The 25,483-nt window shown below is 44.6% G+C and overlaps 1 long non-coding RNA gene across 1 annotated transcript in view; it reads left to right on the top strand.

The window, feature by feature from the left end:
* LOC115100321 overlaps positions 1-25,483 on the top strand; it is a 139,572-nt gene that overhangs the window by 16,804 nt on the left and 97,285 nt on the right. The window contains exon 2 of the long non-coding RNA XR_003859033.1: positions 3,288-3,345. This is a non-coding gene — a long non-coding RNA (uncharacterized LOC115100321). The remainder of the gene's footprint in view (positions 1-3,287; positions 3,346-25,483) is intronic.

The raw sequence follows: 25,483 nt of genomic DNA, 5'->3' as shown, positions 1-25,483 counted from the left end.
GGTCATCGGCTGCTACTCAAAGATGGCGCCGATGGCCCTTTGCCCTTACCATGTGACAGGGTATCCATGCCATTGGCCGGCCCCTGTCACATGGTAGGAGCACTGGCTGGCCGGCGCCATCTGTAGGTGCCATGGTAGGAGCACTGGCCAGCCAGTGCTCCTACCATGTGACAGGGGCTGGCTAATGGCACGGATACCCTGTCACATTGTAAGGGCAAAGGGCCATCGGCGCCATCTTTATGAGTAGCAGCCAACAGCCTGAGAATGGGAGATCGCTCCCGGGACCACCACTGGACCACCATGTAATTTTAAAATGTTTTGGGGGGATCGGGAGGGTGGGGGAAGCTAAGGAGTCATTTTTAAAGGGTCGGATGGGTTTTGTTTTTTTTAATCTGGCCATCAGCGCCATTTTTGAGTGGCAGCCAAAATGGTGCCGATGGCCCGAGAGCGGGAGATCAGTCCCCGCACCCCTACTGGACCACCAGGTACTCGTAAAAAGTTTTGGGGGGGGGTTTGGAGGGTGGGGGAAGGCATGGGATTAGTTGAATAGGGTCAGGGTGGGTTTAGGGGTTGTTTTGGTATGCTGGTTTTCCCGCCCTCTCCCCAAATAACTCCCGTTAGTGGACACTAACGGGAGTAACTATTTTTCACGATAAATCGGGAAAATTTCTATTGTATAGTGCGCACTAACGATTTTTGACGAGTTAAAAAATATCGGATGATTTTTTAAATCATCAAAAAACGATTCACATCCCTAATGACTAATGCCTGTACTGTAGTCTGAAACACTCCCTCATTGATGATCTTGTTTTTACAATTGCCAAAGCTTTAAAAATATCCCTTTTACCATCAGAGATACATGTGGTACAAAGGACAATTTATCATCATAAATCACCGCCAGATTCCAAATTTCATGAATATTATCACAAACTTTCTTCTCCACCCTTAACTGAAGACTACACTCAGGTGCCCCATATATGAGAAAACCATCCACTCTGTTTTCTCCTCATTCAATATCAACTTCTTTTCTCAAAGCCAACTCCTTAAATTCTGTAGACCTTTCTGAACTCTACCCAAGTTCATTACAGGGTCCTTTCGTAGAGGGCAAACAATATGGATATCATCCACATAAATATACCCCCTGAAATCCCAAACTTCGAATCAACGCCCCCAGTGGCTGGAAAAAAAATGTTAAAGAGTAACGGGGATAAACAGGAACCTTGAGGTGCTCCACAAGTTAAACTATAAACCTCCACTCTCTCATCCCTTATATGCACTTCCAATAATCTCTCCCTCAAAAAAAAAGAAGAGAGCCAATCTAGGACCCTATCTAAAAAACCTACGGGCCAATACAGTAAAAATCGCGGGAGAGCTGGCGCGCACAATACAGTAAATCAATTTATTTAAATTAGGATCCGCGGTAAAAACAGGCGCTAGGGACACTAGCACGTCCCTAGCACCTCTTTTTTGACGGAAGCGGCGGCTGTCAGCGAGTTTGACAACCGATGTTCAATTTTGCCAGCGTCGGTTCTTGAGCCTGCTGACAGCCACTTTTTTAACTTTTGGGACCTCCGACTTAATATCACCATGATATTAAGTCGGAGGGATTTCAGGGGGTATATTTATGTGGATGATATCCAGATTGTCACATGGTAGGAGCACAAGATGGTGCCGGCCATCCATTGCTCCTACCATGTGACAGGGGCTGACCAATGGCACTGGTAGCCCCTGTGACATAGAAGGTCAAAGGCTATCGGTGCCATTTTGAATACCGGCAGCCGAGGATGTGAGTGCAGGAGATGGCTCCCGGACCCCCTGCTGGACCACCAGGGAGTTTTGGTAAGTCTTGGGGGGGGGGGGGGTCAGGAGGGTGGGTGGTTTGTTTAAATTGGCTCCTTTAGATGGCCGAATAATTCTGTGAAGATTTGTTGTATTCGTGGGGAATCGCGATACGTTTTGCTTCCCCACGAATACAACAGATATGGCCCTATCACGTTGCGGATTACAAATATGTAGGAAACAAATGCACACCCCTAGGATTTAAACTGCCGTGTGTCTGGACACATGCCCATATATATGTATATCTGTGCTCACGTGCCCATTTTAAAGATACCAATTTGTTTTTTATTTCAGGAAATAGAGTGCACAGTTTGCAAATGGCGCACTAATTGCAAATAGTGTATACTGTTTCTAAATGATGCGCTATTTTCTGAAACAAATGCATCCAGAAATATTTAGTATTTTCTGGCGGATGGCACATTGGTTTTGAGCCAAAGCAAAACTTTTCACCTTGGTTCAGATTACCATTCATTGTAAGTAAATGCACATCCATAGACTACACTGACTGCAATGTGTGTGACTTTTTCCGTAGAAAATAATGCATGTAAAGTTGAGAATTCAATCTTTGATATTATTCAGTATAAATCATCATTAGTGCTGTAAACAATGGGGCAGATTTTCATACTCCGCGAATAGGCCTACTTTTGTTTGTGTTCCAGGTGCAAACAAAAGTACGCTGGATTTTAGTAGATACGCGCGGAGCCGCGCGTATCTGCTAAAAACCTGGATGGGCGCGCGCAAGGCTATCGATTTTGTATAGCCGGCGCGCGCCGAGCTGCGCAGCCTACCCCCGTTGCCTCCGAGGCCGCTCCGAAATCGGAGCGGCCTCGGAGGGAACTTCCTTTTGCCCTCCCCTCACCTTTCCCTCCCTTCCCCTACCTAACCCACCCACCCGGCCCTGTCTAAGCCCCCACCTTACCTTTGTCGGGGGATTTACGCCTCCCGGAGGGAGGCGTAAATCCCCGCGCGCCAGCGGGCCTCTTGCGCGCCGGGCCGTGACCTGGGGGCGGGTACGGAGGGCGCGGCCACGCCCCCGGACCGCCCCAGGCCGTAGCCACGCCCCCGTACCCGCCCCCTAAACGCTGCCGACACGCCCCGAAAATGCCGCGACGACCGGGCCCGCCCCCGACACGCCCCCCTCGGAGAACCCTGGGACTTACGCGAGTCCCGGGGCTCTGCGCGCGCCAGTAGGCCTATGTAAAATAGGCTCACCGGCGCGCAGGGCCCTGCTCGCCTAAATCCGCCCAGTTTTGGGCGGATTTAGGCGAGCAGGGCTCTGAAAATCCGCCCCAATGCTTTTAGCACCCAATATTAACTTGTCAAAAATAAAGATTAAAACTTACATAATTATTCTCTTATATAATTATGCAATCTAATGTTGTTCATACCTTTTTTCCTATTTGAGTAAAATTAAAAAAGATAAGAGATTTCTTTACGTTTTGCTTCAGAATTGTATGAGCACCAGAGAGAAGATCAAAGAAAACAGCCCCAGGCACAGTTGCTCAGGTCAGACCCATATTTCTAAATCCCCTGTTACTGATTCTATTTACCTTTTATCATATGTTATAATGCATGACCTCGCTTTGACATGATCTGTTTCTAGACATAAAAAATCAATGAATAAGGTTTTGAGTGTTTGGGGACTACTTTTAACTCTTTTGTGGGGAAAAAAGCATAGTAACTTAGTATTCACAGCAGAAAAGGACTAAAATGTCCAGCCAGTCTGACCTGCAAGCTTCTTATGGTAGTATCTGCCTGACGTTCAGGTTATCCCCATGTTTTTCTTAAGGGTAGCATCTGCTGCTCCATGCAGTTATTTATCAAGAATTATAATAACCCAAAAAAATGTACTGATCGCAACAGTTTTCTTGGGTGATGAGCCTTCTTGAAAACTCAACAGAGCTTATGTGTTTTGCTTATGAACTTGACCTTACTAGTCCTGTGCTTTTTCACTTTTGTCTGCGTATCAGTACCCCAGACTGTAAGAATCTCAGGGCCTGTGTTTGTCATTTGAATGCAATTCCTCTTCCCCCCTCCCTCCCTCCCCACTACTGACAAAGTGGAGAGTAATGCTGCAGTTTCATCAAAAGCATCAAGGAATATTGGTTAAAGGTAGTAATCACTTGACTTCTGTTAATTGCTGTTCCGTACACATTACCCCTATGCTTATCAGTTACCCATGATATAAAAGTCAGAACTCTCATTGGTTGTTATGTGACTCCAACTCCATTTTTCCTCTGCTGTTGAATTGGAGAGCAATGCTGCAGTTGGCATCAAAACTATCAAGGATTAGACGGTAACATTTAAACAGACGCGGGGCGTACATGGTGTGCACATTTGCCAGCTTGTGCCCAGGGACATGGTTAATTTATAACATATGTGCGTATATGTACACATCTTATAAAATAGGCTGAACATGTGCATGTGTGCACGCAATTTTAAGTGGGCATGTGCACTTGCATGCAAATACCGCTTCCACCACGTAAGTGAGAGGATTTTAAAAGGGGTGCATATCCACACCAGTGCCAGTTTCATCAGTTCATTCCTAGTTCACCCAGGGAAGGGTTAGGACTTCCAAATGCCCCTAGTTTAATAGCCTCTTTTTCCCCCTTGTTAATCCTACTCTTAAAACCCTGCTGACGTGTCTATATTTTTTTGTTGTATGACTTACATACCATTCATAGCACGCACGTGAGCTATGAATGGTATGTAAGCCATTCATAGCACGCACGTGAGCTATGTAAGCCCAGACCAAAGCAATGCCCCATACCTTTTTTAGAAAAAAAAATTTTTGGCTGTGCAGCAGGAGATACTTGCATGTCCACGCGGCTTTTTAAATCCCCTCGACACGCAATGGACCAACATATTCAATGTATCTCCTGGTTTTGGTGCATGCCGAGCTTTTCAAATTCACAGTTTTATTGTTTAAGCATAGTAACTGCCAGACCAGCAAGTTACCTCCATGCACCCTTTCCTTCATTTCCATCCTCTAGCCTTTAGGGATCCACAGTGTTTATCCTATGCCACTTTGAATTCTTTTCACTGTTTCATCTTGACCACCTCCTCTGGAAGGGCATTCCAGGCATCCACCACCCTCTCTGTGAGGAAATATTTTCTGATGTTGGTTCTGAATCTTCACCCCTGGAGTTTCATTTTGTGACTCTTAGTTCTACTGATTTCTTACCAATGGAAAAGGTTTGAAGTGTGTACATCATTAAAACCTTTCAGATATCTAAAGTTGTATATCGTATCTCCCTTGCATATCCTCTCTTCCAGGGTGTACATATTTAGATCCTTCAACCTCTCCTTATAAGTCTTCTGATACTGATCCCACACCATTTTGGTCACCCTTCTCTGGACTGCCTCTATCCTGTTTTTATCCTTTTTGAGATTTGGTCTTTGAGAACTGAACACAGTATTCCAGATGAGGCCTCACCAAGAGACCTGTATAAGGGGATTATCACCTCCTTTTTCTTACTGGTTATTCCTCTCTATGCAGCCCAGCATTCTTCTGGCTTTAGAGATTGCCTTGTCACATTGTTTCCTGGTTTCAGATTGTCAGACACTATCACCCTAAGATCCCTCTCCTGGTGCATGCAAATTAGTCTTTCCCCCTCCTCCATCGCATACAATTCATTTGGGGGTAGATTTTAAAAGAAGCGCGATCAGCCTACTTTTGCTTGCGCATCAGACTCAAGCAAAAGTACGCTGGATTTTAGTAGATACGCGCGGAGCCGCGCGTATCCACTAAAATCCTGGATCGGCGCGCGCAAGGCTATCGATTTTGTATAGCCTGCGCGCGCCGCGCCGCGCTGCCTCCCCCCGTTCCCTCCAAGGCCGCTCCGAAATCGGAGCGGCCTCGGAGGGAACTTTCCTTTGCCCTCCCCTCACCTTACCCTCCCTTCCCCTACCTAACCTACCCACCCGGCCCTGTCTACAGCCCCCCCTTACCTTTGTCGGGGGATTTACGCCTCCCGGAGGGAGACGTAAATCCCCGCGCGCCAGCGGGCCTGCTGCACGCTGGGCCGCGACCTGGGGGCGGGTACGGAGGGCGCGGCCACGCCCCCGGGGCCGAAGCCACGCCCCCGTACCCGCCCCCAAAACGCTGCCGACACGCCCCCGGAACGCCGCGACGACCAGGCCCGCCCCCCGACACGCCCCCGACACGCCCCCCTCCGAGAACCCCGGGACTTACGCGAGTCCCGGGGCTCTGCGCGCGCCGGGAGGCCTATGTAAAATAGGCTTCCCGGCGCGCAGGGCCCTGCTCGCGTAAATCCGCCCGGTTTTGGGCGGATTTACGCGAGCAGGGCTCTGAAAATCCGCCCCTCTGATTACTGCATCTCAGATGCATGACTCTTCACCTCTTGGCATTGAATCCCAGCTGCCTGATCTTCGATTACTCTTCAAGCTTTCTTAAATCACTTTTTATTCTCTCTTCTCCTTCAGGTGTGTCCACACAAAGGGACCTATTCTGGCACGTCTTGCCCGCGTCCGGGCCTACTCACCTCACCAAGACTTCCATGGGTCCTGGGCCGTCCTCTCCTGCTTCGGCAGTGAGCTCAGCCAGGCCTCTGTATCCCACAGCGGCGGTCGCAGGGCCTTCAACCTCCAGCCAGGCCTCACGGCGGAGCTCAGCGTCAGCCCTGCCCCTAGGTGCGTGCGCGAGGACTGTCCAGCTCCTTAAATGGCCAGGGACAGAAACCTACTCCGCGGCACGTCCCTATTGAACACTGCTTAAAAGGAAGTGCCTGCCTGCACTTCCTTGCCTTGGCAATTGGATCGATCACGCTGTGATTTCTAGTTTGCACACGTCTGCACACTGCCTGGAACTGACCACTGACTATGTCTGACTGCCGCCTGGAACCTGACCCCTGCTTTGGCTGAGGTCAGGTTCCTGCCTGGCTGAGGTCAGGTTCCTGCCTTGACTCTGGCTTTGATCCTTGCCATACATTCAGAGACTTTATTCTGGCCTTCTCTGGCACCCCGGACTTCTAACCCGAACATCGACCATGCACCCTTGATCATGGTGGGCACACCTCTGAACTTTCTCTCAAGGAGATCCTGCTTGGCCCACCGAAGACCAGGCGGCCCGGGTAACCAAGTGCTCAACCTGAGGGAACCCTGGGTTGCTATTGGTTGAAGCTCCAGCTAGCCTCTGTCTCCTCCTGTGCTCTGCCTTCTGGGGGCAGGTGCTCTCTAGGTCCGACCAGGGAGCCTACCAATCCTGCACTAGGCCAAGGGTCCACCTCCCGGCGCAACACCTATGCAATGAAATTCACTGAAAATCTATTTTTGAATGGTCTTGTAAAATAATTAATAGCCTTATTAATGAGTGATGCAAAAAGATGAAGCATGCTAATGGGGGGGGGGGGGGGAAATGTCAAAAATTGTTATCATGCTAAGCTTTTTTAATGTTTTACTTTATTGAATTTAATCATTAATCTGATTATATTGAGAGAAACAAACACACATCATAGGAAGTCTAAAAATAAATAAGGAAACAGCAAATTAATTTCCCTCATATATTACCTGAAGAAGGATCTTAGAACTTCGCCGATCCAGTCAGTGCTGGCATGCAGCTGATTTTATGTCCTGGGCAGCAAAAGAGGATGGAGGGCACTTGTGGCTGACACAATTTTCCTACCTCAGTAAGCTGAGAAACGTCTAACCTGCTCAAGAAGAACTCACTCAGGCTGATCCAGTCAGTGCCAGCACACTGATAACGTTTTTCACAAGGAATCAGAGGCTCTTCTGCGGGACGCGGCTGACATAGGAAGTGGCTTTGGAGATATCAGAGAGCAGTGCAGCAGGTGCCACCTGATAGGAAAACATTTGGGGAGAGATAAGGAAGGAAGGAGGCCTTGTGAAATCTATGGATTTTCCCCCCCCATTTTGTACCTGCAGAAGTATTTCTTGTTGGCTATGTTTTTATATGTTTATAATATCGGTTTTGAAGATTTTTGAAAGCAGTATTTATGGTATGAGTTACAGAACAACACTTAAATTTGCTGAGGACCTTTCAATGATTACCATTTGTAGAAACTATGGCTAATTCCAAAAGTATATCCTTTCCAGAGGTGAGGGAATTCTAAATAATGAAATAGGAGCTTTCAAAAAACCATATTCTTAATGTTGTGCTGAAGTAAGAAAGTCAGACCCCCTTCTTAGGGACACTATAGTTGCTTCTCTCCTTGTACTGTCTTGGGCCATTGTTGGTGGAAGGGTAGAATGCATCTGCCATTCAGGCCAATACAGTACAGTGCACTCCAACGGAGCGCACTGTTAGCCGGCACTTAGACTCACGTTTTCGTTACACTAGCTTTACCCCTTATTCAGTAAGGGGTAATAGTACATCCAAAATGCGTGTCCAACCCCCCTTTCCCCCCCCCCCCCCGAACCTAATAGCACCCACAATATGCAAATGCATGTTAATGGCCCTATTAGGTATTTCCGCGCGATTCAGTAAGTAAAATGTGTGAGAGAGCAAGAGAGAACACGTGTATTTGTGGAACAGCTCCCCTATGAGGAAAGACTAAAGAGGTTAGGACATTTCAGCTTGGAGAAGAGATGGCTGAGGGGGGATATGATAGAGGTATTTAAAATCATGAGAGGTCTAGAACGGGTAGATGTGAATCGGTTATTTAGTCTTTCGGATAATAGAAAGACTAGGGGGCAATCCTTGAAGTTAGCATGGGGCACATTTAAAACTTAATTGGAGAAAGTTGTTTTTTCACTCAACACACAAACTCTGGAATTTGTTGCCAGAGGATGTGGTTAGTGCAGTTAGTATAGCTGTGTTTAAAAAAAGGATTGGATAAGTTCTTGGAGGAGAAGTCCATTACCTGCTATTAATTAAGTAGAATTAGAAAATAGCCACTGCTATTACTTGCATCAGTAGCATGGAATAGACTTAGTTTTTGGGTACTTTCCAGGTTCTTATGGCCTGAATTGGCCACTGTTGGAAACAGGATGCAGGGCTTGATGGACCCTTGGTCTGACCCAGTATAGGCATGTTCTTATGTGTATGCATGCAAAAGAGAGGGAGCCTGTGTGTGTGTGTGTGTGTGTGTGTGTGAGAGAGCTTGTGCACAAACCTTTTCCTCTCTCTCTCTCTCTCTCTCTCTCTCACACACACACCAACCCCCACTTCCCTTCTGCTTGCTAATCCATGACAATCTCAGGGCATCTAGAAATCAAAAGTTTCCAGATATGAAGGATTTTAAATTCCTTATTAAATATTTAGCATTATTTGAAATATTTTATTGATGTTTGGTAAGTTTTTGTAAGTTTTTTTGGGTTTTTTTTTATACATTTTCAAATATTATGACATAACATGTCAAAAATAAAATACAGGTAACTATCTCATTATACACAAGTATTTAATATTAGAAACTATAATTCAGATTGACTATTACTACATAAATAAATCCAATATTTTACTTAAAGATAATTATCAATGAATACCTGGTTTACTATGTAATTTTTGCAGTAAGCAATCTATATCATATAGAGCTATTTTAAAAGATATATCTAAAGAAAGAGAAAGTATAGCACCCTATTTATTTCATTTTATGTCAACCTTCTTGGCCATTATTACTCCCTATTGGTTTCTTAGCCTCCAGGAAGATTTTTAAGTCTGGGTCGAAATACACATATTTAACATCATTAAGTCTTAGTAAGCATTTGCATGGGTATCGCAGTGTCATTTGAGCACCGATCTGCTCAGCTAATTGTCTAAGTTCAAGAAATTCCTTCCTTCTTCGTTGCGTTATTTTAGCAATGTCCGGATAAATCCAAATTTGATGATTGTAAAATTTTACAGATCTATTATGTAAAAATAACTTTAGAACTGTGTCTCTATCCGATGGAAACAAATCTTACTAGAACAGTTCTGCTTTTTTCCACAGAGTCATTACTAGTTAATTCTAAGATCTCAGACACATTTAATGGAGATGTTTGCCTTTCCTTCACTTTATTAGATGAAATAGAATAGATCTTTGCAAGCGGTGGTATGGCTTCTGTTGGAATTTTTAAAATTTCATTCAGATATTTTTTAAATTGATCATGTAATGACATATCTGCTTTGAGGAAAATTGATGATTCAAGAATCTTGAATCATTTTTCAGTCTTTCAAGATTTTTCATCTGGCTCCTTGCAAGAGTCCCACTTGGGACTTTCTAAACTTGTAGGACTTTCTGCTCAAGTTCCTCAATCTGTGTATTTTGTTTTTCAAGCTGTTGCTCTGTTTTTAATATTCTTTCATTCATTTCCATCATGACATCGGTTAGTTTAGTAATAGCCTTTTCCAAAGTTACAATTGCCATCCATACAGAATCTAATGTCATTACTGATGGTTTCTCCAATTTCTTTAAAGGAGTTTTAGTGGCTTTTCCTAACCCCCCCCCAATGTCCGACACATCCTGGTGCTCGATGGAGGGTCCCTCCTCCACTCCCCTTATAGATCTTCTATCTATATTCCCTTGAGTATACTTTGCTCCAGTGTCCACTAGAGTTTCCTTTTCCCTTTCGGGCAAACCCAATATGAGAGATTTCTTTTCAGACAGAACATTTTCCAGATGGCTCTCCAAAAAGGGGGGGGGGAGAGGGGTTGACGGTGCTCCCGGGCTCAGTGTGGTAACTGAAGCAGGTGAATCCAGCTTTAGCTCTGAAACTGAGTTCACAGCGCTTCCATCAGGAGTGATCTCAGGGGCTAAATTAAAAAAACTCTCAATTTTAGACTGAGTAGGGTTCGCTGGGGAAGATATTACTGCAAGTTCCCTCAGCTTTCCCTTCCTTTTAGTGTGTGTCATACTGATTTGCAACACACACAAGGAAGTACAGAAAAAAAAACCTTTTACTAAACTCCTGAGAGCTATCAATTTACTTTCAGTACTAGTAAAGTGTTACTGCTATTGGAAGCTTAGAGAAAGGGATTAAACATAAAAATTACTTTTAAGGTGAAGGAGATGTATAGGAGTGTCTCCAAAACAAAGCCGCGTGCCCACGGCAGCTGCGTGCCTAGAATGGGCCGGTTTTATGGGCCCCCAATGACGTCAGCAACCAGAAGTCCTTGATTCCACTGGGGCAAAACTCCTTTCACCCTGGAGCAGGTAATTATCCAAAAGGCAATTTTCTTTTATTACCAGCTGCTGGGAACTTCTCTCCTCTCTCCTTCACCTCCTAGAGTTTTTATTATTAGATGTTGTTCTATTTATTAGCTGTTTTTTGAATTATTCTTATTATTGGTATTTATTTCTTAAAACATTATGTATTCTTTGAATCCAATACATTCTATGTTGATTTACATTACATTCCAAAAATTGAAATAGAGATAATTATTGATATTTCTATATCTTATTGCTTTTTGAGGCATGGTATTTCTGTTATTTCCATTATTCACTGCATACAGAAACTGGTGTGCTGCAGTTTCCAGTTCAGTTTTTGTCAGCATATTTATTTTTATACTTTGACAGACCCTCACCAAAGACAGAATAAACAGACAATGTTCAGCATTTGTGACAGAGGTGAAGTATTATACTAGCATTTAGTTTCTGTGTAGGACTCTAAAACAGCTTTCATTATTCTGTTTTGTATGTTAGGATGTAAAACACCAATACATCCCGTGTTTAATATTTTCCATGTTGCTTTTTCAAAGGTAGGGTTGTCATTCTTTGAATGCTGGCACTTAGTGCTGTTCTAAAATGCCTGTTGCAAGAGAGCTGGGCTTTAACAGTAATGTGGGTAAACTGTCTTTACTCTGTAATTGTATGTAACCAGTTTTGTTTATGTACATTATCTTGTTTGTACCAAATTAGTTTAAATAAACATGCCATTAAAATAACACATTTAAATGTTTTTTCTTTAATGTATGAAATTTCAGTTCATTACATCAAAGAAAGTAGTTCTCACTGCAACCCAATCCTTAGAGGGAACTCAGATGCTGACCTACTCCCACTGTAAATTCTGAGCATATTCAAGAAACTCTATATTTCCTCTCTTGCACTTGGTAGAGAAGGATGTGTTTGGGAAAAGTCTTCACAAAGTTTAAAAAAGAATGCCTAGAAAGTTGGATATGCACTGGTAAAGGGTGGTTTTTGATCTTCATTGGTCTGTAGTGGTCTCATTTACTGGGCCAGAAGGACAGAAGCAGTGGTACTTTTTTTTTCTCTTCACTAAAGGAGGGTCAGGGTAGGAGAAAGTATGGAGTTTGTACCAGTGCTAGTGATATTTTTGTCTCTGTCTAGGCACCAGGGAAGTGAGAGTCACACTGACAGACTAAAGAAAAAATAATAATTTTATTAGGCTGTCAATCTATTTGGTTCTGTTAGTGTGCTAAAGGTTTTGTGTGTGTGGAATGGCAAAGATTTAAACTTAGTACGGCGTGCACACACACAGATTGTGTGTATTTGTATGTATGAGAGACAGACAGTTCTTTCTACTGTGAATGGGGATACAGTTATAGTATTAGGAAATAAATTCCTTTTGTAATATCCGCACAGCATATCAACAAATTTCATCACAGCTTATGCCAGGGCACAAGAATGGTGGTGAGCCAGCCCAGCCTGATATCCGGACTAAAAAAGACAGTCCTGCCCATAAATTGAACAGAGGCTTTTTAGGTGCAGAACATACGAGATACCATACTGGGTCAAACCAAGGGTCCATCAAGCCCAGCATCCTTTGACCAACAGTGGCTAATCCAAGTCACAAGAACCTAGCAAGTACCCAAACATTAAATAGACCCCAAGCTACTATTGATTAATGATTAATAGCAGTTAATGGACTTCTCTAGGAACTTATTCAAACTTTTTAAAACCCAGATGCAGAAAGCTCAATGCAGAAACAGCTGAAATTTTGCGAACACACACCATCACTGCCTATTCCACTTCCTCTTGATTTATGGCAGGTAGAAGAGAAATATAGGGCAGGGACATCAGAAGAGCAACAGCATACTCCTTTACATTGATTACTGCTTCTGAGGCAATAGAGGCAGTATTTTCAATAACTACTTCTGGGGAAGAATCTTGTCTGGGATTTCCTGAATCAGAAATTGATAGTAATATATAAAATTTTGGAGGATTAGTTGGTGGCATTTTAGCATCTAGAGTGGTATTAGGGGAGATGAACCGCCCAGGGAAGAGCAAGCAGTTCAGGTAGTGAGTGTGAGTGATGCACCTGTCATTTCTTCTGAGGGTCAACCTTCAGCCTCAACTCCAGGATGTACAGGAGAGATCTTTAGCTAATTTAAAGTGAGGAAGGAGTTGTCATCAATGTATTCACTGCAGTAAGGATATCAGTTGAGGGAAGCAATTGGGGCATCGGACAAATGCTGGTATCCAGTATCATCTACAGAAGCAATGCCCACTAGAATTGGCATCAGGGAATGATGGCAGTACTAGCCTGAGAACAATTCTATCAGTCGAGAAAAAGCCAGAGGAAAGGAATTCAAAAGGGGAAGACTTTTTTCCCCAAGCTAATCTCACTGCCCTTTCTAGAAATCAGGTGGCAGGCCAGCAGCCCAGAAATGTGTCCAAAGCAGCAACCAGCCATAGATGAAATAAAGCGGTCTGTAACACAATCTTAGTTCAAGAGGCAGGCATTATCTGGATGTGCAGCTCCTTCAGATAGTGGAGAATAAGGACTTTTAATATTTACTGTATGTGTTAGTCTCCAATTACAAAATCTCCTGCACAACTACATTTAGTAGCAGGTTATCCACCCTGTACAACCAGTGTTAGTCTTATACAGGTTCAACTGACTAAGGCATCCAAGAAAATCTTCAAAAGGGTTTCATAAGGCCATTCAAGTCTCCTGCTGGGGCAAGCTTTTTCTTTATGGGGAAGAAGCCGGAACCTTACATTCATGCATTGATTACCGTGGTCTAAATGAGATCACTATCAAAGACCGCTATCCCTTACCATCTCAGAGCTATTTGACAGACTACAGGGAGCCAAGATATTCTCCAAGCTTGATCTTAAAGGAGCATATAACCTTGTTTGTATTTGTTCAGGTGACGAATGGAAGACAGTGTTTAACACCAGGGATGGACACTTTGAGTACTTAGTGATGCCCTTCAGCATGTGCAATGCCCTGGATGTCTTCCAAAACATGATGAATGACATTCTGCGTGACTTACTCTACCAATGTGTCATCGTATACCTGGACGACATCCTGATATTCTCTCAAGACCTGAATACCCACAAGGAGGATGTCAAGAAGGCTTTACAGAGACTGCGGGACAATCATCTATATGCAAAGTTGTCCAAATGCGAATTCCACAAGGAATCTGTACCTTTCTTCAGATACATAGTGTCTAACAAAAGGGTTCCAGATGGATCCTCAAAAGCTTGAGAGCATTCAGAAATGGACTCAACCCACTGGTCTAAAAGCTCTTAGACGATTTCTGGGCTTTACTAATTATTATAGAACCTTAATTAAGAATTACTCCTTACTAACTGTGCCATTAACAGCTCCGAAAAAGAAAGGTGCCAATGTTGCCAATTGGTCTATAGAGGCTGTCATGCATTTCAAAAGCTGAAGGATGCTTTCTCTACTAAGCCATGTCTCCATCATCTGGATCCCACATGCCCCATCATCGTGGAGGTTGACGCCTCAAGATGTTGGCATAGGGGCTGTGCTAAATCAGACCAGTGACTTCAAGATCCTACATCCATGTTCCTTTTTCTCCAGATGTTTCACGCCGGCAGAAAGAAATTACGGCATTGGAGATAAAGAGCTACTGGCGATAAAGATGGCGTTCGATGAGTGGCATCCCCGGCTTGAAGGCGCTCAACATCAAATCACAGTTTTTACAGATCATAAAAATCTAGAATACCTTTACCATGCCCAGCGCCTCAACCATAGACAGGTGAGATGGTCCCTGTACTTTAACAGGTTTGATTTTGTTTTGAAATACCAACCTGGAGATAGGGCATCCGCTCTATCTCGCTCCTTCATATCTGAAGATGTATCCGATGCTCCACAACATATCATTGACCCAGAGAGAGTAATTCTTTCTGCTACTCACCCAGTGCCCTCTGGCAAGACTATTGTGCCTAACAACCTCTGGAAGAAAATACTAGCATGGGCTCATGACTCTAAATTGGCTGGACATCCCGGTCAACTGAGAACGATGGCAAAGTTACAGCAATACTACTGGTGGCCGTCTATGAAGGAAGACACGTTTGCTTACGTAGCGGCCTGTACCAACTAGCCAGACCTAAACCTCCGCATGGATATCCTTGGGGCCAGCTTCAACCCTTGCCAGTACCAGACGAGCCCTTGACTCACATCGCCACGGTTTTCATGGTGGACTTACCACTCTCTGGAGGCAACAATACCATCTGGGTAACAGTGGATTGTTTCTCAAAGATGGCTCACTTTGTGGCACTTCCTGGCTTACCAACTGCTAGTGAACTTGGAAAGCTTTTCATCAGCCACACTTTCCGCCTGCACGGCATGCCTAAACACATCGTTTCAGATAGAGGTGTACAATTCACAGCCAAATTCTGGAAGGCTTTGTGCAGGAAGTTTGATATTCTCGACATCACTTCATCTTACCATCCTCAATCAAATGGTCAAACTGAGAGGATGAATCATACCCTCAAGCAGTTCCTCCGTGCCTACGTTGGTTCATGTCAGAATGACTGGGCTGAACTGTTACCATGGGCCGAGTTTTCCATCAATTCACATCCAGCAACATCTACTGGATAAACACCATTTGAAGTGGTATATTGACAACTATCTTCACCACCTTTGCCACTTCCGCTGTCAGTGTCGTCCCCGGCAGCTCAAGCTGCTACCTATGAGATTCAAGGAGATGCTCATTAACGCTGGAATCTGAGCTAAAAGGAGCTATGATGCTCCTGACTTCAAGCCTGGTGATAAAATCTGGCTATCTACAAAACACCTTAGACTCAAGATACCATCAGCTCGCTTTGCTCCATGCTATGTCGGACCATTTCCCATCCTCCGACGTCTGGGCAACCTCTCCTACAGTCTCAGACTTCCCCCAGCAATGAAGATCCATAACGCGTTTCACATCTCTCTATTGGAACTGCTCATTCTCAACAAATTCAGCACCAAGACACCATATCCCCTCTTGTTGACGCAGAAGAGGAAATTGAGTACAAAGTTGATGCACTACTTGATGTAAGGAAGAGAGGCAGAGTTTGGGAATATCTCCTGTCTTGGGAGGGCTATGGGCCAGAAAATAACTCGTGAGAACCTATGGCTAATATCATAGACAAAGAGATGCTGAATCAGTATCACCGATCACATCCTCGGAAACCAAGACCAGGTATGGGGTCTGGAGGAGGTCCTTTGAAGGGAGATACTGTTGTGTCCATCGGACTCAGGCGGCTTCATCTCATATGCCTCACCTCAATATTCGCTTTCCTCACCAGCCTCGGGAAAATGGCGACCGATGCGTCTGCTTGCCGCACTCTCCGGCATCCCCGGAATGGCTATGGCAAGGCATTCTGCTATGATTCACCTGAGGGCCTCCTAGGGTGTGCGTGCGTGTGCTACCCATGCTTTTATTCCACCATTGGTGTGAACCTCGTGGGCGGCCCCCTCGAGTGACGTCACAGCATCCGGGTATTTAGGCTGCCCATTTGGTGACTGACTGAGTTAGCAAGGATGGACTCATCCGGTCTAACCTGCTCTGCCGCTTCTTGCTGCTGGAAGCTCTCTCTACCCTCCGAGGTTCTACTAACTTGGGTACCTGCTCCTTGGGGGCTCTATGCTTCTTTCCAGGTGCCTATCCAGTATCCAGGTACTCGCTCCTCGAGGGCCTGAGTTGTCTACCTTGGTGCCTGCTACCAATACTTCTACCTATTGGGAACTCCACCATTACAGCTACAAGAGTGTGAGTAATCTAACATCTACCAGTCTGTCTCACCTACAACTCCTCATTGAAAATCTGCATCGGAGCTCCCTATACCACCATTGTAGGATGGGTCTCCTCAGCCAAGGACCCAAGACTGCTGCTGCAGGAATCTACTCACTACTGCCACCTCTGGTGAACTCTACAAGTTTTACAATAAAAACTGTGTGTGTGTGCATCTGAGTCTAGCCTGGTACAGTGGTTCCTCATGGGGCTCCTCCCTGTGGGAGTGGCCATCACTGCAGCACCTAAGAATCCACCAAACACCTCAAAACCATAACAAGGATTCTCCAGTCTACATCCAGCAGATTAAAATCTCCAACAATCACCACTTCTCCCTTCTTTCCCATCTTTTGGATGTCTTCAACTAGATCTTTGTCAAGCTCTTCCATTTGAGTTGGAGGCCTGTAAACAATTCCAATAAAAATGGAAGCCCCATCTTTTTTTAGGTCGGCCCATAGTGCTTCTTCGCTCCACAGCCACTCCTCCTCCTTTCTTGTCCTCTCTGACCTTCCTTAAGTTATAGCCCGGTATTGCCATATCCCAATCATGAGTTTCCGTGAACCACGTCTCCGTGACCGCAACAACGTCCAAGTCTGCCTCCACCATTAGGGCTTGCAGATCTGGGGTTTTATTGCCCAAACTGCGAGCATTTGTGCTCATAGCTTTCCAGCTTTTCTCGTTCAGGTTACTGCTTTTCTTGAACTCCTTTTGTGACTTATTTAAATATTTAATTTCAACTGCAGCAGCACATCACTAAGAGACCGATAAGAAGTGCATACAAGAACATGCTACACACCCAGCCAGCAAAAACCTCACTGAGGAAATGCGCCCTTTCCACTGCAGGTCCCCCACTTTGGAATTTGCTCCCTCCGGACCTCCGCCAAGAACCGTGCCTTATGACATTCAAAAAGAAGCTAAAGACTTGGCTTTTCGCCCAAGCGTTCCCGGAGAGCTAAGGCCCGATGAAGTCAAGGACGTTATAGACCCCGGTCCATCTATCCCACTGTACATATGTTTTTGAGTTGTACTTGGAATGTAGTCCTTTTATTTCTCTGTAAGTTCTGTATTTCAATTTGGTCCAATGTATTTCCGCCCCAGAGGTGACAGTTTCAGTTTCTTGTAAACCGGTGCGATATGTATATTATACAGGAACATCAGTATATAAAAACTAAAAATAAGTAAATAACTATTTAATTTTGGGACAAAGAGAAAAGAAACCTGGATTGTTGTCTTTTTCTGTGCACTTGAAAAGATGGTATAATTTAAAAGGAAAACAGAAGCAAATATAGATAATTCACTTGCAGAATGAATTCTATCAAAGGGTGGCGTACAAAAGTAAATTACATAATGAAGACAAAATTATAAGTTTCTGTTCTAATTTTCATTTCCTTTCTCGTGTGGTGTCTCAAACTTGTTGAAATAATACAATGACATTTCAATGAGCACTGTGTTTTAGAAATCAAATTTTAATCATATGAAGCCCAAAAGATTTTTCAATTTGAATATATTATACCAAATATCCAGTAAAAATAAATACAAAAACATGTAAAAGTGCAACCACCAGTGAAATTGAAAAATCAAAAGCAATTCTCAAGTGAAACCACATTTCAGTCCTGTAGCCTTATCTGCTGCACAATTTCTTCAGAAAAATTATGAACCTGCTGAATGCTTCTGAACTCCTAGCCACACGTCTTCAGAGGAGTAAAATTTCCAAATGAACACCTCATCAAACATGGTCCTGACACAAATCATGTCTCACCCAGTGTCACCTGCCTAAGGTATTAATTATAACATCAATGAAGCAGGAATGTGGACATGATCTATAAAGAATACAATTGCTTAAAGTCCCATTAACAAATAACTGAACTCAAAAGCAAAAAGAGAAAAGCTTCAGATATTTTGGAAGGTTTACAACAAGATCCTAGAAACATTCATTTTTCAAAACTTTCAACATAAGTAATATATCACTTCTGCCAATCACACTTTTAAAACAGCAAACCTGCTGAAGATCAATGCAAATAGGGGGTAATTTTGTAATATCATGCATAAGTTAACTGGCAAATAGGAAAACTGGTTCTTATCTGTTAATTTTCATTCCTGTAGTACCACAGATCAGTCAAGACTCCTGGATTTTGCTTCCTTTCCAGCAGATGTAGACAAAGATTTGTTGATACTGGCATATATCCTGGTGTGCCACCTAATGTCACTCGGTATTGACCTGTACCCAAGCCAAAATACTACTAAACCTAAACAAACGCATCCAATATAAAATGCCCCTAAATGAGCAGAAGGATGTGGAACCTCTATAATGGGAATGATCCTTTCCAACACGAACAAGAGAATATAACCAAATTAAACCTGTGCCATTCTTCAGTCTATTTTCAACAGATCGAGTGGACTCTCCAGTCCTATTCACCCGAACTGGGTGGGGCTCTGCACTGATCTGTGGTACTACAGGAATCAAAATTAGCAGGTAAGAACCAATTTTCCTTTCCCTATACATACCCATATCAGTCCAGAATCCTGGGATTAACCCAAGCTTCCCTAAACAGGGTGGAACTGTGAGAGGCACACTTTTACCAAAGCCCATGGCATCCAGATTGTGAACAGCTAAATGAGAATGCCTGGTGAAAGTGTGCAATGACTTCCAAGTAGCCACTTAACAAATCTTTCGTGGTGACACTTGCTGACATTCAGTCCAGGATGCCACCTGCGATCAAGTAGAGTAGGCTCTCGATCCCTTAGGAACAGTGCAACCCTGACATAAGTATGTCAGATCTATTGCCTCTTTCAACCACTGTGCTATGTTGGATTTTGAAACTTAATGTCCCTTCTTTGCATCACTCCATAACACAAAATGAGGATCAGACAGATGAAAACTATTGGTGACAAGATACCTCAGCAAAGCCCATTTCACATCCAAAAACCTCAAGTCTCTCACATGAGGCATAGTTACATCCAGAGTTAGAAAAGCCAGTAGTTCCACTGACTGATTCAAATGAAAAAGATACTACCTTCAGAAGAAAAGAAGGGACATACTCAAAGAGTATGTCCCGATCTTGGATTCAAAATACACCCCTAGGAACTCCAACACCTGAGAAGGGGTTAACTGACTGAAAGATTCACAACCCAACCTGAGAACCTTAAACACTACAGAACCATTGCAATCGTCTGCCTGCAAAGACCCTCTGACTTTGCCTGGATAAGCCAATCATCCAGATACGGGTGAACTAAGATGCCCTCCTTCCTGAGAGCAACTGCCAATACAGCCATTACCTTGATGAAGGTTCTCGGGGCCATTGCCAAATTAAAAGCTGGGGAAAAAAATTGAAAATGTGTCCTGAGAATCATGAACCTAAAAAACCTTTGATCTGGCTGGATTGCAATGTGCAAGTAAGCCTTGGTCAAATCGAGAGGCCAAAAACTCTCCCTTGTGCTTCGCTGCAATCACTGATCATAGAGTATCTATCCAAAAATGAGGAACTTTGAGAGGCACGTTCACCTTTATAAGATCCAGGATCAGGTAGAATGTCCCTCCTTTCTTTTGTATCACAAAATAAATGGAGATCCTTCCCGTTCCCTGTTCCTCCATGGGAACGGGAATGATGACTCCCAGCATCTGTCAATGGTCTCCCAAATCGCCTGCCATTTGTTTGCATATGCACAAGGACACACCATGAACAAATCTTTTAGTGGGCAAGCAAGCTCTAAAGCATAGCCTTGTTTTATCACTTAGGACCCATTGGTCTGTTATCTTGGCCCACTCCTCAAAAAAAAGAGTCAACCAACCCCCTATAACTGCACTGAGGAGTGGGCTTGCCTCACCTTATTGGATACTGATGCTTCATGGGTGGAACCATCTCTTCTTGCTTTTGGCCTCGAAAGGACTGGTACCAAGACTGCTGCTCCCAGCACCCTGCATCTGGGCTCCTCCCAAAGCCCGATTCTGCCGAGACCACTGATTCACCCTAAAGTGAGAACACATGGAAAAAGACCCTTTGCTGTTCTTCGGCTTGTCATCTGGCAAACTATGCCCTTGGTTCATACCCAGCAACTTCACAAGCTCCTCTAAGTCTTTGCCAAAAAGCATTTTCCCTTTAAAAGGGTAATGCTGCTAGCTGCCACTTAGACCAAATGCCCTCTAATCATTTCCTGAACCAAAGAAGTCACCTGTCTGAGATCGTAAACATCATAGTCCTGGAGGATGTTCTGATGAGGTCATATAATGCATCCACCCCACAGGCTATCACCGCTTCTAGCCTATCAGCCTGCTTGACCTTTGATACTGACAGCATCTTATCAGACTGCAACTGCTGAGTCCAGGGTAAACCAACCCGAATCATAAAACTGCTGCACACTGAAGCCCGAATCCCCAGTGTTGACACCTCAAACATCTTTGTCAGATGGACCTCTAACTTCCTGAGAGGTCTAGAATGGGTAGATGTGAATCGGTTATTTACTCTTTCGGATAGTAGAAAGACTAGGGGGCACTCCATGAAGTTAGCATGGGGCACATTTAAAACTAATCGGAGAAAGTTCTTTTTTACTCAGCGTACAATTAAATTCTGGAATTTGTTGCCAGAGGATGTGGTTAGTGCAGTTAGTATAGCAGTGTTTAAAAAAGGATTGGATAAGTTCTTGGAGGAGAAGTCCATTACCTGCTATTAAGTTCATTACCTGCTATTAAGTTCACTTAGAGAATAGCCACTGCCATTAGCAATGGTAACATGGAATAGACTTAGTTTTTGGGTTCTTGCCAGGTTTTTATGGCCTGGATTTGCCACTGTTGGAAACAGGATGCTGGGCTTGATGGACCCTTGGTCTGACCCAGTATGGCATTTTCTTATGTTCTTATATCCTTCCGTGCAGCTGAACCAGCCATAGGAATAGTTGTCTTCTTCGTAACAGCCAACACTGAGGTATCCACCTTTGGCAAATGCAACAACTCCCAAACATGTCCTCTGGCAATGAATACAAATTATCCATAGCTCTGCTAACCTTCAGATCAGTGTCTGGAGTCTCCCACTCCCAGAATGCAAGTTTCTTTACTGACTTATAGAAAGGGAAGGCCTTTGCCAGACCTCTCAAACCCTCCATAACCGGATCCACCTCTTCATGATCAGAATCTTCTTGTGATTCCTTGATCCCCCAACTCCTTTAGGACATACGGAATCAAAGGCCACAATTCATCCCTGTGGAAAAGATGAGCCACCGTGACATCAACCCCATTCACAGATGGGTCTGTACTTTCCCTTCATCTGAGCCTTGACAGGGGTTCTCCAACTCTCCTGAGGGCTCACTTGTATCTTCTGAATGTTTAGGCTGACTCAGGACTCACCGACCCTGGTCGCCCTACTAACCTGCACCTTTTTGGGCCACATAGAAGGCCACAGATCTTGCATTCCCTTGTGCTAGGAAAGGCAGTGTCCCATAGCCTGCCAGGCAAGATATATCTTGTGGAGCAGAAGCATAAAGTCTGGAGAAAAACATGCTGGATCCTCCACCAGGGAGGTCCTCATCTTCCCAACAAAGAGCTTCTTGAGCCCCAAGGGGCTTCATGGGTTTCCTACCAGCCGGGAAAAGCGGTAGGGGAAGGGCATCCTATCCCCTGCAGCCTCAGTTGCTGCTTCCAGCAAAGCCAAAATGGCCTCCGTTCCCATGTGTACCAGGAAGGAGCTGGCTGCTGCATCGGCCTCATCTCCAATCCCTGCAGTGCTTCATGCTTCCCCCAAGGCTCTCACCAGCATTCCTGTGCTGCCCTGTCCCCCAGAGAGGCAGCAGGTGCAAAGGCCAGACTGAGAGCCGCTTACACGCCTCACTGCATGCTGAGCAGTGGATGCCAAACGGCATGGTTCCCAGTCACACGTCTACACCACCACTGGGAGGACGCCGAGAAACTCAAGAACTCTTACCAGGCCACCTGTAAGGCACCCCACCATGCAAACCAAGCACCATGAAGAAGAATCAAAACAAAAAGAAAACTGTTTTTTTTTTTTAATACTCTAAAAGTTAAATTACAAACAGAGACCACTTTCCTGAATCTGTGGCAGCAGGCTTCGGATGTCCTCCTGGGGGGGGGGGGGGGGGGGGGGGGGAGTTGGCACCACCAAGCGTGACTATCTTTTTTTTTTTTTTTTCTGTTTTTTAAACTAATCCTCAGACTGCAGGTTTTGTACTACCACCACCACCACCATCTACTGGAGACTGAGAAATACTGAGTGACTGCAGGTGCCATGCACGTATTTTTTGGTATTGGTGCATGCCAGCCTTTGAAAACTAGGCCAAAATTGTATTCATTTATCATGCCCTTTTGTACCTGGTCCATATTCCATCACCTACTAGCCCCATATCCATTAGTTAAAACCAGTGCCAACAGCAGCCCCAAAAATTCCTTAGCATAGAAAACACAAGGCCATTGAAAATCAGGACCAGGGAAATGTTCATGATTTTTCCTGTTTGCAGAAACTAAAATAGTTCTGTTTCAATTGGATCTCTACAGGTAACTTATTCCAAAGAGAGGAGGCCACTAATGAAAATTCTCTTGCTCTTCAGGTGAATTTTACACATCTTTTGATTGGCTGGAACAAAATGGAATGAGTTTCTTAAATGTATTTCTAAGCTACTGGGTACTATTTCTCCACCAACATGGAAAAAAACCACTGACTAGAACTTAAATTATATATGGGCTTTAATAGGAACATGATGCAAGATCACAAAACCAGGGTCATTCACAAAAGCTTTCCAAGACACAATTTAATGACACAATCCAAGGACACAACCCAAGGACTCCTCAAAACATTCAGCCATTAATCATGCCATTTGTACATAACTTGTAATGTGACTTGTATATCGTTTAACCATTTATTCTTTCCTTTTTCTTCCTCTTCACCAAGTTCTGCCACCCTTGTTAATTGTAACTGTACTTTCGGTCACCTGAGTTCTAGTTTGATGTATTTAATGCACTCCCGTTTCATGTAAACCAGCAAGATATGTTCTCATGATTGCCGGTATATAAAAACCTTAAATAAATAAATAAAAAATAAAAATGCTTTGAATTCTTGTGCAATGTTCTAAAAGGCCCATATACTGGCAATTATTGGTACAACTGAACCATTTAAAGGTGAATTTTCAAAGCCCAGCGTGTTGCAGTCGGACACTGCTGGCGAGGTAGTGGACCCTTGGGCCGGCCAACCTAGGGTGACGGGGTAGGCCGGGAGGCGGAGCCACAGACAGGAGGTGTTCACCCGGGAACCAGGAACCCCCCAGGAGGAGCCCGTAGGGCACTGGAACCTCGGGACTTGGAGTATAGTCAGAGTCCAGAGGCAGAGGTGTGCTTAGGCCGGGACCAGAGTAAACTGGAAGGATAGGAAGTCCAAGGTACCCGGGAAGCAGGGGCTGGCAGTACAGGGCCGCGGGCCAGCTGATGACAGGGCAGCGGAATCTGTAGCAAACCGGAGGCTGAAGCAGGCTGTAAGCTGAAGCGGGGCTTGTAGCAAACCTGGAGCAGGCTGTAGCTGTAGCGGAGTCAGTAGCAAACTGGAGTCAGAGGCAGGCAGCTGTCTTGAAGCGGAGTCGAAAGTAGACCGGGGTCAGAGGCAGGCAGCAGGCTGAAGCGGAGTCGGAAGCAAACCGGGGTCAGAGGCAGGCAGCAGGCTGAAGCGGAGTCGGAAGCAAATCGGGGTCAGAGGTAGGCAGCAGGCTGAAGCGGAGTCGGAAGCAAACCAGAGTCAGAAGCAGGAAACCGTGGAGATCACCAGGAGCACAACTAAGAACAACTATGCAGTTGTGAACCTCGTTGCAAGGCAATGAGAGAGAGTTTGAGCGCCGGTTATATTGGAACTTGGGCGTGACGTCAGCAGCACGGGCGGGGCCAGGCTTCCGGGAGATGAGCGCTCAAGACGGGCGTCCTCGCGCGCGTGAGACGGAGGAGAAGCAGGCACGTAATGTGGCCGCCACGTGGAGTGAGAGAAGCCCCCGGGGTCCAGAGCGGGCGGAACGCAGCGATTCCTGAAGCAGAGGTAGGCAGGGTTGAGCCCAAAGCGGGGGGAAGCGGTGGCGACCGCAACACAGCGTGTGCATCCATTAGGGGATGCATGAAGAAGTCAGGCTTAGACACGCCAAACGTATTTTAAAACATGCCCACGAATACGTGTAAATGCTGTTGTGCACACATCTAAATGATAGAAAATGGGCTGTGCTCAAATGTGTTATTTCAACAATTTTCAACACATGTCCTGAAGCAGCTTGAAGGAGAGCTAAGCATGGCCATGTCAGCATAGTTGAGAAGTTCAATAATCTCTTGAACACAGTGAAGAATATTGTGGGGTAGATTTTCCAAATCTATGTGTGCGCGAACAAAAGTACGCCGGATTTTATAAGACGTTCGTAGAGAGAGGACACCCTATTGGGCACACAGTTTTCAAAAAGTTCATTCCTGTGAATAAAACACTGTTTGACCTGAAGAAATACTTTGCAAATTTTCCTGGAAAGAAATATGACGAGTGAGATAATCAAATTTGCAGATGACACAAAATTGTTCAGAGTAGTTAAATCACAAGCAGATTGTGATAAATTGCAGGAAGACCTTCTGAGACTGGAAAATTGTGCATCCAAATGGCAGATGAAATTTAATGTTGAGAAGTGCAAGGTGATACATAAAGGGAAAAATAACCCATGCTATAATTACACAATGTTGGGTTCCATATTAGGTGCTACAACCCAAGAAAGAGATCTAGGTGTCATAGTGGATAACAC

This window comes from Rhinatrema bivittatum, chromosome 10 (genome assembly GCF_901001135.1).
Source record: "Rhinatrema bivittatum chromosome 10, aRhiBiv1.1, whole genome shotgun sequence".
NCBI classification, from domain to species: domain Eukaryota; kingdom Metazoa; phylum Chordata; class Amphibia; order Gymnophiona; family Rhinatrematidae; genus Rhinatrema; species Rhinatrema bivittatum.
The sequence above is the reverse complement of the archived record's forward strand: the minus strand, read 5'-3'. Positions and strand labels throughout refer to the sequence as shown.